This window comes from Papaver somniferum, chromosome 8, assembly GCF_003573695.1.
Source record: "Papaver somniferum cultivar HN1 chromosome 8, ASM357369v1, whole genome shotgun sequence".
In the NCBI taxonomy this organism is placed as follows: Eukaryota; Viridiplantae; Streptophyta; class Magnoliopsida; order Ranunculales; family Papaveraceae; genus Papaver; species Papaver somniferum.
Window position 1 is genome coordinate 143,915,406 of NC_039365.1, and position 16,094 is coordinate 143,931,499.

Sequence of the window (16,094 nt, forward strand, 5' to 3'; positions counted from 1 at the left end):
CCGCCACCGAGCACCACCGAGCACCACCGCCACCACCTCTGACCACCACCACCACCAACGCCACCTTCCACCACCGCCACCGACCACCGCCGCCACCTCCGACCACCACCACCATCGTCGCCACCTCCAACCACCACCGCCACTTCCGCTTCCGATCACCGCCGCCACCGCCGCCACTACCTCCGACCGCCACCACCTCCGACCACCGCCACCACCGTCGCCACCTTCCACCACCGCCGCCATCGACCACCGTCGCCACCTCCGACCACCACCACCTTCGTTGCCACCACTGCCACCGACCACCTCCGACCACCACCACCACTGATACTGCGCAATTGCACCACTACTTCCAGCCACATCTACCAGCCAGCACCACCACTGTCGACCACCACTGACCAAAACCAGCACCACCGCCAATACCCGTCGCACCGCCACCAGCACCACGACCTCCCACCACCACTACCGCCCAAAAATACGATGAAACCGATTTTGATTTCATCATAAATACGATGAAACCGATTTTGGTTTCATCATAAATAAGATGAAACCATAATTGGTTTCGTGAGAATTCAACTGCAAGAAAAATTATAAGAGGTATTATACATGTTCATTGATAGAAAGACATCGTTGAGATGTCAATATTGAGATGGTTTTGAATCCTCAGGACCAGCAAAGAGATATCCTAAAGAACTCTGACCTCCTCCATAACTGACTCCACGACCCATTTATCTGAAAACACCAACAAGATTGGTTTCATCGACATAAATCTAGAGAAAAAAATCACATATGAAATGAAATAAAAACTTCATTCAAACCTCAGCAACATCATTAGTTACAGCTAGAATTCAAACCACACAACTACCTAAACATTATCATAGGTAATTCAGTTTCATAACATTTTGTAAAGCACCCACCACCAACATTTTGTAACTTAATTTTTTTTTGTTTCAGACTTAACCTAAACACAAACACCACTTTTTTGATTCAAAGTACGTAATCTCCATCACAGCTAGCATTGTAAATCCTAATCCATAGATATCAAACACAACAACAATTCAAACTCATAAAAAAATCAATTTAAGTAAGGATAAGATTAGATGGAACCAAATTTGGCTTCATCATAAATACGATGAAACTATAATTGGTTTCGTCAGAATTCAACTGCAAGAAAAATTATAAACCATGATTCATTTTGGTTGACCACATCAATAGCAATAACCTGTGTTGGCTTATAAAAGAAATAACTTGAAACTCGCACAAATATTGTAAGGCATGGACACACAAAGGTCTCAATATTCAGAACAGTGTCATTAAATTCATTCATTATAGACAAAGCTCAAAGGTAATTCATATAGGAAAAGGAAGGTAAAGCTACCATGGTAATTCATTGTACTGCGGGGGTACGTAAGATTCTGACTTGTTAAGTTACAGTGTTGTTGTTGAGATCAGATCATCTTTATGCACGCAAAGAGAATTCCAACAAGTTACAAGAAAGCAAAATGAAAGTTCTGTAAACTAAAAGTAACAGGAAACGATATAGAGCGAGTGAACAATCTATCATAAACATGTTACATACCAAGTATCAGAACACTATTAGATACATCTCATCATTGAAGCTCACTTGGTGTTTTAATTTGCCTTTTCCAACACTTTCTGAACTCAATTTTTTTAAGAACTATTGTGATGGTGTATATATTTCATTTTTTCCTAGCTTGGAACCAAAACTTGTTCAAATGCAAGTTAAAACACTTGAGTATTGGACCCAACAACAATGGTTTCTTCCAAGAAAATAAATAAATAAATATGTCGACTTATTTCATATCGTTATCATCCTAACTCAACAACTGATAGTGGATGGCTTCTCGTTTGCAGAAAATGAATTGAAAATCAAATAAAAATTTAAGCGACGACATATAATTGCCTTTAAGGACAAGAGGCAATTAAACAAGCAAACAGGAAGAAATAATATTTACAAAAACTGATAAAAGTTAAAACAACTCGAATCAGTAAAATAAGTATATAAGTTATCTAAGCTTAAAAGTACCTCTGTTATGTGGATCAGTTCCATTATCTAGTAAAACAACAACACAAATTTCGCTTCCTTTAGCTGTCGCTATATGCTGGTGATAAACAAAAAAACACATAAAGTTAACAAGTCAATATCCTTTATCAGAAACACAACAAAATATATTGATCGAATTCAGATGAATCAAATACTTGTTTCAATAGAAAATTATTTATCACCAACAACGTTGGTTTCACCAATAAAAGTTCAAAAAAATAAAACAAAACTAGATGAAACCAAAATCAGTTTCACCAAATTTAGATGAAACCGAAATTGGTTTCACTATAGATTTATGAAACCAAAACTACTTTCAGCTCAAAATCGGTTTCTACACAAAAATAAGCAAAATTCAACATAAATAGTTGATAAACACTGGAATTTTCTAATGAGATTACAATTTAACACCCCTATAAGCTAAGGAAGAAAGAAGCCTGGAACCTAATTGTTCTTAATCCCTAATCAGTGGATGTAACCTCTTTATGCAACTAACACGTATGATTAGACCAACAACTATCACATGAACTATCTTACAACTACTCAAAACACCACCTGCCACCACCAAATACTTCCACCTCCTTAATAGTTGATTTCATAGAGATGAATATTTCTCAAGCATTTGTATTTTCTAATAATTTGATTTGTGCATTATAATTTGCTTAGTGCATTTGCTAGAGAACAATATATAAACATTAGATTTTCTAATAATTGTCACAACATTTATGTATCTTGATAACAAAATCAAACAAGCTTAAACTATACTCAGGTATCATAAATAAATGTCTTGGACATGAAAAAAACCTGCATGTTAGTAATACTTAGCATCACGAGTTCAACACGACTATATATTATGATTGTTAATAATATCCACACACTAGATAAGTTAAAAGATTAAAATAACAAGGCCATAATTTAACAAATACCGTCACATCTGGTCTTACAGTAGGCTGGCTAGTTCAAACCTTACACAAACAAATTTGGTGTATTCAAAAACTAGATTGAAGTTAAGCAAATAACTCTTACTTTGACGAGTCATTGGATGTCAAAAGTAACCAAGAATCATACCTCTCACTTCTCAGTAATGATACACGCATTGCCTGCAGTAACCGAAACATCAAATCATCTATAAATATACAATAAAATTTGCATCAATAAAATTTTAATTCCATTATCTTATCAAAGTCAAATAAGCAAAAATACTTCTTTATATGACTATAAGATCTACACACATGCCTAACATCTTTATTTTGTATCACTTATAATGTAGTACCAAATAAACATACAGTTGCACCCCTCCCTCCTCCACCCATTACCAACGTCACCATTTACATTAATAACAACTAGATTCACATACCGATGAACAAATCAACAGTGACAATTTAAAATTTACAGAGTATGGACTACAAGTAAACAATAATTTGACTTCTCATACTGTGAACCTCATATGACCATGCCAGTGATGCAGTTGTCCTTTCATCTGGAACCCAACCCATCTCCAATAACATTTACAACAAAACATTTCTCCTTGTATAAAAATTCATTTTTATTTACCTATAAAACCTAATTTAAATTCACTTCATTTTTCAAACTACAAATTAACAAGAAAACTGGTTACCTTCCATACATTAGGCCAATTTCCAGTACCATCAGGTACTCATTGTGATGTTAATCTTCCCAATTCACTTATTTTGACTAGTATCCTTGAAAGCTGAGACTCATAGATTAAAACCAAATTCAATAAATTCTTTAGAAATTACGTTCTAATTCGAAATTAGATATAAAATAAACCCTAAAATGAAACGCACCTCTTGTAATAGTTGAGGATGAGGTGAAATTTCTTCAAATTAAACAATATATAGGATGATATGATGATGTATCATCATTGTGATTCAACTTTTTCTACAGTGATTTTTGGAGGTGTTCAGGAATTGAAGTTTAGATCAGAGAAGGAGGAGGTATTTCAGTAAAATTCTATAATTTGGAGCACCACCACCTCCTTCATCATTGATACAAATCGGTTTACCACAAAACATAAATACCTAATCTTAATTGAATTGGTATTTCTATTTCGAATTTGGTGGAGAATCAAAACATAGCAGTGGGTTTGGTAATGGTGTAGGAGCAAGAAGAGAAGTTGTTGAGGCGGTGGATCAGGACACAGTGGTGGGTTTAGTGGTGGTGATGGAATACTAGGATGAGGTGTTGATACTGATGCTGATGGTGGGGAGGAGGAGGAGGAGGAGGTGGCGGCGAAGGAAGAACAATAATAAAAGGGAAACGGAGTTTCAGATTTTTAGATCTAGAATGGTAATCTATCTTACAAAAACAAATGTGTTTTTGCTAATCCGATGGTGGTGAATGGGTGTTTTATTGTGATCCACGGATGCCGTTTGCTCTCAAAAGTGAAAGACAAATCGTGGTTCAGAATTCTTTCCTCTTTTATGCTCGAATCATATGGATTGGAATGGCTGAGTGTGTATTGAGCATAATTTTATTCAATGGTAATCAATGTATTCTTTGACCGTCCTATTTTACGTTTTTCCTAGGATTTTATTTAAAGTTCTTCTCCTCCAGCTTTTCAATAGTATTTCCGCCATTAAATTCCTACCTCAAAAATCAAATCAATTAATCATACGTTACAAAAATAAATAACCCATTAACACCACCAATCCATTGAATTGTTCGACTACATATCAAGTAATATATTTAATAAGCATACCTTCTAATGTATTCTTTGTGACTGACCAAAAAAAAATCGACTGTTATGTTCTTTATGCACATGGATAATTATGACTTACAAAAAACTGATGGATATATTGTAGCAGATTTTTTTGTACATTGAGAAAAGGGATGCCATCCATCTCGAATTACCATCCGTATGAGGTCACTGTTATTGAAAGGTAATCTGGCTGAGTTTTCATTCTAGATGACTTTGTTGATGCATAATTTGTATTTGAATTAGTTTTTCTTCAATTTGGTTTTGGTTTTGTTGTACTGTTTTCTTAAATTGTTATTTAAAGTTCTTCTCTTCCAGCTTTTCAATAGTATTTCCGCCATTAAATTCCTACCTCAACAATCAAATCAATTATTCATACGTTACAAAAATAAATAACTCATTAACACCACCAATCCCTTGAATTGTTCGACTACATATCAAGTAATATATTTAATAAGCATACCTTCCAATGTATTCTTTGTGACTGACCAAAAAAAAATTGGACCGTTATGTTTTTTATGCACATGGATAATTATGACTTACAAAAAACTGATGGATATATTGTTGCAGATTTTTGTTTGTACATTGAGAAAAGGGATGTCATCCATCTCTAATTACCATCCGTATGAGGTCACTGTTATTGAAAGGTAATCTGGCTGAGTTTTCATTCTGGATGACTTTGTTGATGCATAATTTGTATTTGAATTAGTTTTTCTTGAATTTGGTTTTGGTTTTGTTGTACTGTTTTCTTAAGTTGTTTGTGCATATCAATTTTAGTTGCTTTTAAACAGACCATGCATAAGGATATCAGTAATTTCTTTGTTTACCTTCTTTTGTTTCTTTGAGATGAGTGTCAAATCTCAAAGCACTTTGTACATTTCAACCTTTTAAAAAGTTCTTTTGTTGTATGTTATCGAGTCTAGGCACGTCAGTACATGCGCCTACCATTTGTTATTTCTCATCAAATATTTTTACAGCCAATTGGAAGTAATTAATGGTTGATGATATGATCAAGTGCTACCTGAAAACTGCAGATAGGAGGAACTTATTCATACATCCACCATATGGATTTCAAATGTGATTTTCTCTTCTTCCTTTTGATTTCAGTGGCCTTATTGATTGTGGCATTCGCTTGGATCCAAGGTATAATGTTGTTTAAATTTGTACTTGGATGCTCAACATTTTGTCAGATTTCAAGCTCCTTCCTTTTTTGTTTGCGATACATATTACTTCCATGGTGCACCCTATTTCTAACGGGTACCATTAGATTTTGAGTCACTCCCAATTGTGATCCGATTCTTTATTGTTGGGAACTAAGAAATTTTTGTAATTGGTTGTTACATGTAAATATTAGCTCTGTACATTTCCCCTAAAGATATTGGGATATGCTTTGCGTTTTTTTTTTAAAAATTAATATATTTTATTCGAATTTCAAGGTTAGTGAGCACATATATAGAATTTCATAGAAAAACCATTTTAAGTGATTTGAAAGATCATTTGCAGGGGTGAACGACAGGGGTAAACGGAACGTATATAGATAATGCATCATCCAAGAGAATCCGCCTTAAACTTGGCACTTCTTTATGAGCTTGAAGTATTACCGTTGCATTTTTTTCTCCTAATTCTCAGTGGTGATTGGCATTAATCAGTAGTGGTGTCAGTTTCCATATAGTGCTAATTTTTAGATTGTACATTATGTGAACATATTTAATTGAAGTTTTTCCTTTTGAATGCAGCGCCCATGCAGTCGGACAATTTGATTTTTTGTGCGAGCTTATTTGTTTATGGGTTTGTAGGAAAATTTTCTTTTAGCAGTGCTATCAAACAACAATAATAAAAGCAAAGACAAATTTGGAATCATCGTCTGATCAAAAAAAAAATGGAACCAGCGGGGTGCTTCCGACACCAAAGCCAAATGTGTCGTCGACCTTTTATGTTCCTGTTCTACATTAGTGTGTCCGACCTTTTATCATACCCCATTTGTATAACGAAAGTATAACAAAACATTCGATTTATCTGCAATATTAAGGGAAGCTCTATAAAAACAAATCAATTTTTGAGCTCCTAAAAATGCGGCCAACAAAATCATGTTAGCACAAATTTCTTATCGGACTTGGAATCTGGGGATTTAAAGGTCCAGATTGCAAACTATCCCATCCACCTTCATACGACCGATACATCCATATGTTGTCCGGAGAAAAATATATATAAGAAAATGCTCCCAATATCACTTAAGAATGCTTAAATACATTACATGAGTTAATGTCGCATAATGATGTTACTTATTCGTTGCGAGTATGTTGTAAAATTCCTTATGGCTATAAGGATGTTTTGTAAATTGCTTTTGTTGTTTTTTTAGCCTTTTATTAAACAAAACTTTAAACATGAATGGGAACAACTATTGCTGGTGTATGTTCTGTTGTGTGTTAGAAGATGCCAGATGGTGTAGGTTGGGAATTTGAAGCGAGTAGCTGATGTCCGAGGTAGTGGTGATGGTGGTCAAAGTTAGGGAGAGGAGTTTTTCAAGGCCCACAAACAAGATTCTGCTTTGAGTCTAGAGAGAACTCCACTTTGAACTCGATGCCCTTCCTTGATGAGTTTCTGTCACCATACTTCAGATGCCAACCCATCAATGACATATGAATGGCACTACAATTTGCATAAGTTTTGATTGATACTACCTACCTAGACTACCGCCATAAATTAAATCATGGTCCATGGAACTCCATGGGACCAATGCATGGTTTGATTTTTTCTTCACTTCTTTAGGTAATCAAATATCAAGTTTGTAAGAATCCTTTTAGTTGCTCTGCTCTGCATTGCTTCAGTTTGATATATAGTCTAACAATTTACTTATCTAATTTTTTTTTTAATCATCTTTGAACTGATTAGTTGTTGCATTGATTATCTTCGGAATCATATTTTCTTTGTTTTTAGGCTGGTGTTTGGTGATTATTATGGTTACTTCCTTTTTGTACAAGGAACTAGTCAATGGTACAACCTCTTCTAATTTGAATGGGTTAGTATGTTTTTCCTTTAACTTTCCTTTTGCACCGTCAACTTGGGAGTTCAACCCCTAGCCAATTGGGCTAATCCCGGTTGGTTTCCGTCAACTCTTGCGCGGTAGTCCTAGATGTTTTTAGTCTAATCTCTTGCACATCCTCTCCGGCAACTTTTCTTTCTCTTATGCATGACTGTCTTCCTACACTAATTACATCATCAACAATTAGGCGTTCTCCCTGCTATTTTTATTTTCAAAAGACTTGCAAAAAAACTTTCAAAAGACTTGCCAAAAAAATAAAAAAATCATGTTGTTTGGGAACATAATTTAGAATATTCCTTTAACACCATTGTATCACTGGTTTGGCCGATAAAGTCGCTCCATTTTTAATTTTAACGGTGTTCAACACATGCACTTTGATTTAACTCATTCTTCGTATTTTTTTTAGCCAGTTAGTATGCGTATCTGGTTCTAACTTTATTTAGGGAAGCTACTCTATTGTGTATCACGGAGTAAACTTTTTTGGTGTGCGCACAATTTTTGACTTTCATTTTATCAATGAAATGTTTGCTTACTTATATTTATTACTAAATCATACCGTTTTACTACTACTCAACACTTTCATTAACCTTTGAGTGCGGTAGGCGTGGCGTGTCCCTTCCATAGAGGTTAGTTTAAGATACAAAATGGCAAGTTTGTAATTCAAGACAGCTCTGACCTTTGTGCCAGTAGTGGGAAACAAAGACTCCAGAAATTCTGTTTAGAGCAAGGGCAATGAGAACAGAGTGTTCTCATTCAATATGAATGAGTATCACTTGATTTGGTCGAATTATGTGCTATTATGTATTGAGAATACTCACTCATTCACCAATAATAATTCATACACTCATTGGAATGAAAGAGTGGGTGAAAGGGAAGACTAAACGGCTGTTTTTTAACTGTTTGGGAAAAAAAACATGTTGAGCGGCTGAAGATCTACATCTCAAACCTATTTTTAGAGTTTAATTAATTGAAAACTAACAAATTTTATTTGTAAAGAAATAAAATTTGCACCCTAACAAATTTTATTTCTGATGGGTATGACACCCTTCCTCATAAGGCAGCTACACAATCTCTCCGGTCGAAGTCTTTAGTGCTGGATTCAAATTTGTGCCTGTAGGTTTCATAAAAATGTAAAATGTCAATAATGAGATTGAGATATGAGATACCATGTTGCCAGAATTTGTAATGCTATTATACATTTATTTCTTGGAAATGTACTGCAGCTTTACGGCATATCAAAAACAGAAAGAATAGTAATTTTAAATCTGACAGTGCCTGCTTCTTTTATTTCAAGAAAAAAAAGGATTCAAGATGAATACAAGCTGAGTACTCCCACTTAAAACGTTATTATCATTACATGCTTTTGAATGGGATCTACTTTTACCCAAATAGATTCCACATTCAGTGGAGAAGGAAGTCTACTCCTTAGTGCGTGCATATAACAGCAGGGATGGTACGACAATTGCTTAGTTAGGATCAAATAAAATTAAATTATGATACTTAGGAATAAGTAACAAATTAATGACAAAATTAGTTTTATTTACTGATTCTGCGAAGGTGTATGAAATCATATCCATTATCTATGGACCGTACTCTCGATATAAAACACATCATTTCTAAAGACGGGTACCAAAATTAACAGGATACCGTTTGTATTATTTGATAGTCAGGATCAGTTTTAAACGGTATCCCTTGCTAATTTTAGTACTTACCTTTAGCAATCATGTAAGAATGGGCATGATTTCATGCCCCATTCTATACCACATTATTTAAAAAATAAATAAATTATAATTTCCTACAAAACTCCAAAATGCGGTTCGGATTATTCTACAAGTCGTTTGTAAATGCCATACATTTAAACATCATTTGGAAATTTAAACATCAGATAGAGTTGCAAGTGATTAGATAGAGTTGATTCTAGAATTTTGAAAAATGTAGAAGTGATTAGATAGAGTTGCTTCTAGAGAGTTGGTAGGTTACCCCAAACTCCAAAGAACTTAATTGCATATCATGGGTTAAAGACTAAGGTGGATATGTCCATCGAGAAATTTACCGTTTATTCATTTTGGTGGAGATAAATAGTATAATTGCAATATGTGACAACCTTTTGGTGGTTAGAGATAATTAGAAGGTTTCCCTATTTTTCAATTTTGGTGCACTCTACAACAACTAAATTCAATCCAGGCAATAAACAAGTACCAAATAATTTACTCATTGTAAGCTATCAAGATTGGTAACAAAAATTTTGATACAACTGTTTCTTACCATTTTGAAATGTTTAAATCTATTGTTGAAGCACTTCAACTTGGTTTAAAAAAATATCGAGACGAACTATTTATCACTTCTAAACTCTGGCCCTGTGATGCTCACTCAGAACGCCTCTTCTTTGCTCTCTTTGAGGTATCATATCCTATTTGCATATTACCGTAAGCGAAAATAAGACATATAATGGTAATATATACATGAGAATATTGGTAGGTTTTAGAGTGAGTTTGTTTATTTAAGAGTACGCCCATCTAAACAAGCACCATAAGTCAACAACAATAACAAAAGGGAACTATAGGTGTGTCATCTATGCGTAACACAAGAAAAAAGCCCGTGAAGACCACACCGGAAACTAGAAAGTATATATTTCCTCGGTCGAACCTCATTTCATGAAAAACCCTCAACGCCTCCTTGAAATAACCGCCCACCCCAAGAGACATCGTCTCTTTCAGGAGTTTCGATGGCATCCATTATGCATGAGTTTTGATGGCATAACCTCGAATCTTATGTGACCTGATTTTTTGAGCGAATTCACGAGATAAATCTCATACCTTACATATAACACTCTCTTGATTTTTAAGACTCACTATGTAGTACTTAAATCTCATAATGACGCACTAAATTGTAGTATCAACATTTTTCATATGAAGACAAAAAGCCGTGGAAGTACACACAAAAAATAAAAAGGGCTAAAATGAAAATCAAATTAGGCTGTAAAGCCAGGTACGCTGGATAGTCAATTGTATACCCACCCTTTCATACTGGGCTCAGCCCCAGCACTATCGCCTTTGCTACAGTTAGGCAGATATTTAGTTTCAGTGAGTACTAGGCGGAAACTGGGTTTCCACCAAACAAAATTGTGAGGTTGGATTTGATTTAACTGAAAACTCATGGCTTGAAACGTAAAACGGCAAAGAAAATAAAATAATACCAAGGGGAAACTGGATTTTCCCATATATGGGATACCTACTTTCCCATAACTAAGCCATGCCTGTGGAGTGTGGAGCACTACAGATCCAAGACTAAAGAATAATGCTTGCTGGAAGGCAAACTTTCAGGACCTGCATCCCTCCACGTTAGTCATGTAAGTCGAAACAAATACCAAGAAAAAGAATCTAGTGACCCATCTAAAATGAACATCAACTATCAACATTAGAAAATAGAAGGGGTGTTGCGTACCAGAAAAATGAATTCGACTAATTTTTTACAAAGAATAAAATCCGGGACCGTTACGGCACGAGTCATATGTCATATCCTAGTCGTTTGATAAAGGGAAATGAATACATATCACGAAGGAAGAACAGTAATAAAAGGGTATGACTGGAATTTTCAAATTTTGAAAAGATCTAATTTAAATTATTATATTGAATTTGGTGGTTTTTGTATTATTTTTGGGGAAAATGGAGTTCTTATAACTCTCGCGTATGAGTGGAGTTTTTGTACCATAAGTTTGTTCATCTTGGTGTTTTATGACTAGTTTTGTTATTTTAATTTATTTCCTCTTTCATTTTAATCCGTCTCTCTGTAAACCCCATTAACCCACTGTTGATTTGAGATTGAAAACTGAACCCTGAACAGAAACCCAATTCAGGGCAAAAATCACCGAATTTCAGAATTTTCTGCAATTCGGGGAGGAAACACAGAAGAGGTGAAGAATAAGGAAACCGAGAAAAGGTTTGATTTTTTGTTTCTATAATTTATTGCTTGATTGAATCACAATAAAGGTTTCACCTTGCATTTGGAATCCTTCCTAAGTTATATCTCAAAAAAAAAATAAAAAAATCCAAAGTTTGGTTAGTAGTAGTCTTCTATTTACTGGTTGATGAAATCAATATATAAAGGTTCCACCTTTGATTTGTAATCCAAGTTTAAGTAGTAGTCTGATTGATTCCCATACCAGTGTATAATAGTTGGGGTTTATAAGAATTTGTTAATGGTGCTGTCGTTTGCTAAGAAGAAATTTTGTCAGATCTAGTGTGTTTATAGGTATTTATTATACTTGTCACCCTATTCAAAAATTTGGTAAAGATATTGTAGTGATTATGGAGGGAGATAACGAAGCCGTATCTCCAATTGATCAATTGATGTACAGTGATGAATATAAAAACTAACTCAAGAAGTTGAAGATTTTATCAACTTTGTGTACTGTAGCTATATCGGAGAAACTAGTGATGGTGGCGGCGAAGAGGAGGGTCATGTTCGATACTCCTCGAGAGACATATATTACCGGGGCTCAAGGATATATTGAGGACTATTCCCAGATACAATATGAAGAAATCAATGGAGCAACTTCTTATCCTCGGCAACAGTGGTTTAACATTGCTTCTAGCTGAACTGCTGGATTCCCCAATTAAAGAAAATAAAGAGATAGCTAAGGAATGTGTTAGACTCTTTCTGATCGCCCTAAAACCAATTCTGGCTTCTTCTTTCCTAGGTCCATACAAAATCAGTGTGCTCCCATAGTTTTGACCTTTTGCGGATTGTTTCAGCATCCTTCCGATGAGGACGAGCAACAGCTGTACTACTCATGTCGTCAAACTCTTGTATCCATACTGAAATCCATTGCTTTCTCAAATAGAACTAAATACTTTGGAATTGCATCTCACTTAATTGTAGGCCTATACAAGTTTGTAAGTGAGATAGCGGATACCAAGTTGCGCGTACGTTTGAGATCCATTTATCAGTCACCAACATCTAAGAGAGGGATCTTCAGGAATCTAAAGAGGGATCTTCAGGAATTTGCATTGTTTTCACTCCATCTCCTCCAGGCAATCGAGGATCATCTAAGAGAGAAGGATCTATCACTTCCAGTGAATCTGGAAGACTTGCAGGAGGGGGATAACCCACATTATTTGGTTCAAATCTTTCTGTTTCATTGTGACTTATCTTGTTTGGTGACAAACCTTGACCAAGGCCTGCATTGCTTGGAGGAAGCTATTCGGGATGCCGGGGGTAAGTTGAAATTCAATACATGGTGGTCTCTCTTACTCTCTGTTTTCAAGGAGTTGCACAACATTTCGACACTTTACGGCGATGGAGAAGAACGTCTTTCAGCGGCTTTTCGAGAGCATCCCCTTGCAATAAATTATCTTATCAGACACTTAAAGAGGGTGATGAGCATCTATGGCTTCTCAAATATGACAGTGCAATAGATTTTGAGTCAAGAAGACATTTGATGCTGATGATGTTCCCTGAGGTCCAGGATGACAACGAAAAGTTGCACAAACTTCTCATTGACAGGTCGTCCTTATTCAAGGAATCATTTGAACTCATTGCTCATGTAAAACCCAAGTCCTTGCACAGTGGCCTTTTCGTGGAGTTCAAAGACGGCTATGGGTCATGGTGTCCTGCGGGAGTGGCTTCTACTGGTATGCCAAGCACTCTTTAGTCCAGAAAATTCCCTTTTTGTAGCATGCCCGGAGGACCGTCACAGATTCTTTCCCAACCCTGCACAACTCAAACCCGAGCAGCTTAATCTTTTTGGCTTCTGTGGTAGAGTTATTGCTTTAGCCTTGATGCATCAAGTGCAAGTAGGCATTGTGTTGGATCTTGTATTTTTCTTGCAATTAGCAGAGGAGGAATTATCTTTGGAAGACATACGATGCGCAGATCCAATCATGTACAAGAGTTGGAAAAGGATTCTGGAGATGGATGCTGACTTTGTTGATTCAGATGCTATGGGTTTGACATTTGTTAGGGAAATCGATGAGTCCGGATCCAGGAAAACCGTGGAGCTGTGCCCTGGAGGGGACAACATTGTTGTCAATAGTAAGAATAGAGAACAATATGTACATCTTTTAATTCAGCACTTATTCGTCAAATCAATCTCCGCAAAGGTTGCCTATTTTGCAAGAGGTTTTGCTGATATTCTTTGTAAGCGGAGGCTGGCGAAATGCTTTTTCCAAGCGATAGATCTGAAAGCTCTTGATTGTGCTTTAGTTGGAGGTGATATTCCTATTCTTTTAGAGGATTGGAAAGCACACACCAAGTATGAGGGCTACAGACAAACTGATGAACAGATTTGCTGGTTCTGGAAGGTACATAAGTTTATGAGTTCCATAAGTTTTTAATAGTGTTCTTTTTATGTTATGTCATGTGTTTTTTTTCGGTGTCACTTTTTTACGTTAGATTTCTCTTTTCATCTTTTGATGTTTGTTTGCTATGTGATTGTTTTGATGGTCTTGTAGTCGCAGTATCAGTTCCAATTGTCTTTTTCAATTACCTCTGAATGTACTGAATTCCGTTTTTTTTCAATTCGCTTTATTTAAGCCCTAAAATTTGGACTCCAGTTTAGCATATACTGAAATCTTATAGTTTTTTTTTTTTTTTTGAAGCATCTTATAGTTCGTTAAGTGTATGCAATAGCTAAGATGGCATTGATTAAAATTTGGACTTATCATGGATTTTGTGTGGTTTTTTGCTTACTTTTGGTTTCATTTTTCCTGCATTCTTGTTTTGTAAACTTTTGGTTTCTTTTTTCCTGCATTCTTGTTTTGTAAAATACCTAGTATCAACATATTGAATATGTCATTGCAGGTTGTAGAGGGTATGTCCATGGAGCAGCAGAGGGAACTTCTTTTCTTTTGGACCTCAGTGAAATACCTTCCAGTAATTGGTTTTTCTGGTTTGCCATATCCTTTGACCATCTACAAGACATCTGGTTCTGATGAGCGCCTGCCATCAGCCCACACATGCTTTTTCCGTTTGTCACTTCCACATTACGTATCTCTAGCCAGCATACAACGACATCTCTCTTTTATCTGCCAAAGACATGTAGGCTGTAGCTTTGGATTTGTGTGAAACACCACCGGCTACTGATTCTTAAGGCCGTTTGGTTCATCTTAAGGTCGATTTGTTCTTCTTGATTCAAGTGGAGGTTGACATCGATGTGTTTTTTTTTTCCTCTGTTCTCTTTTTTTACCTTATTGGGTTTGTATTCCGGAAAACTATGTTTTTTCCGTTTGTCTACAGTTTATTTATTTTTTATTTTTTCGACAAACTTCAACGAAGAATTTATTTATAAAAGGGAAAAAGAAAACAGAAATAGACGGGAACATAAGCTTGAAAAAGCAGCAGAATAGAATCGCCAGAACAGTTAATCTCATTGGTGAATATATATCAAAATGGGAGGATTCCACTGGTGAATATAGTGGTAATGGTGTCTACAGTAAGTGCGTTATCAATACAAGGGGGAGTTACGAGTCCTCGTACCAACTAGAAAGTAGAAACTGTATATCATACAAGGGGGAGGTACGAGTCCTTGGACCAACTACAAACAGGAAATATAACTACGTATATACTTGATACCGCCACATAGGTAGGTCCTTTACTGCCCAGATAAGATACTACCTGCAGCAACCTGTCCAATTACAAAATAAAAAATGTTGGTTACTGTTGGTTTCGATAAATTTATAGGCCAAAACTAACCTTCTTCTATAACGAACTACAAAAGCAGAATTACATTACCTCACATCCGGCCACAATCTCCACTCCTAGCTACATCCAAAAAAGATGCAGGAGTAGTGCCAGCACAAATAGGAATATCTCTTAACTGGGCCTCCAGGTTGCCCCTTTCTGCCTGAAGAACCTTGATTCTGTTAATAGCATCTTCAACAAGAGAAGTTTGCACCTATTCGAAAAAGAAATAAAAAGAAGTTATCAAACACTAGGATCATTCAGAACAAAAAATTCCGAGAAGTGCCATATATTGCTCCAAGATTTTTTTAAATCCATAGAAAATGACGAATTTCGTTGGCTTGTGAGTAGTTATAGTTCTGACCTATGACGTACCTCACCACCTTCTCATCGTTTAGGTATCTCTATTTACAACCCTTTAGCATTAACTACATCTATGTTTACTCATCATTTCTCCATTAACCCACCATTCCCCTAGATATACACCGCCCTCGTTACTCTTCTCTCTTCTCCTCAGCCTAAGTGCTTCGTATCTTTTACCTCTCTCTCTCTCTCTCTCTCTCTCTCTCAAGCGCTTCATATTCAGAATACAA

The 16,094-nt window shown here is 35.9% G+C and overlaps 2 long non-coding RNA genes and 1 pseudogene across 2 annotated transcripts; 2 read left to right on the forward strand and 1 right to left on the reverse strand.

The window, feature by feature from the left end:
* Positions 1–662: 662 nt before the first annotated feature.
* Positions 663–4,504, reverse strand: LOC113303314. Its single transcript, XR_003337398.1, has 5 exons — positions 3,868–4,504; positions 3,678–3,770; positions 3,128–3,159; positions 2,045–2,120; positions 663–729 (listed from the first exon to the last, which is right to left on the reverse strand). It is a non-coding gene; the product is annotated as an uncharacterized LOC113303314 (long non-coding RNA).
* Positions 4,505–4,709: 205 nt separating this feature from the next.
* Positions 4,710–6,149, forward strand: LOC113303315. Its single transcript, XR_003337399.1, has 3 exons — positions 4,710–4,962; positions 5,349–5,425; positions 5,886–6,149. It is a non-coding gene; the product is annotated as an uncharacterized LOC113303315 (long non-coding RNA).
* Positions 6,150–12,257: 6,108 nt separating this feature from the next.
* On the forward strand, positions 12,258–15,098 carry LOC113306131 (annotated as a pseudogene).
* Positions 15,099–16,094: the final 996 nt, after the last annotated feature.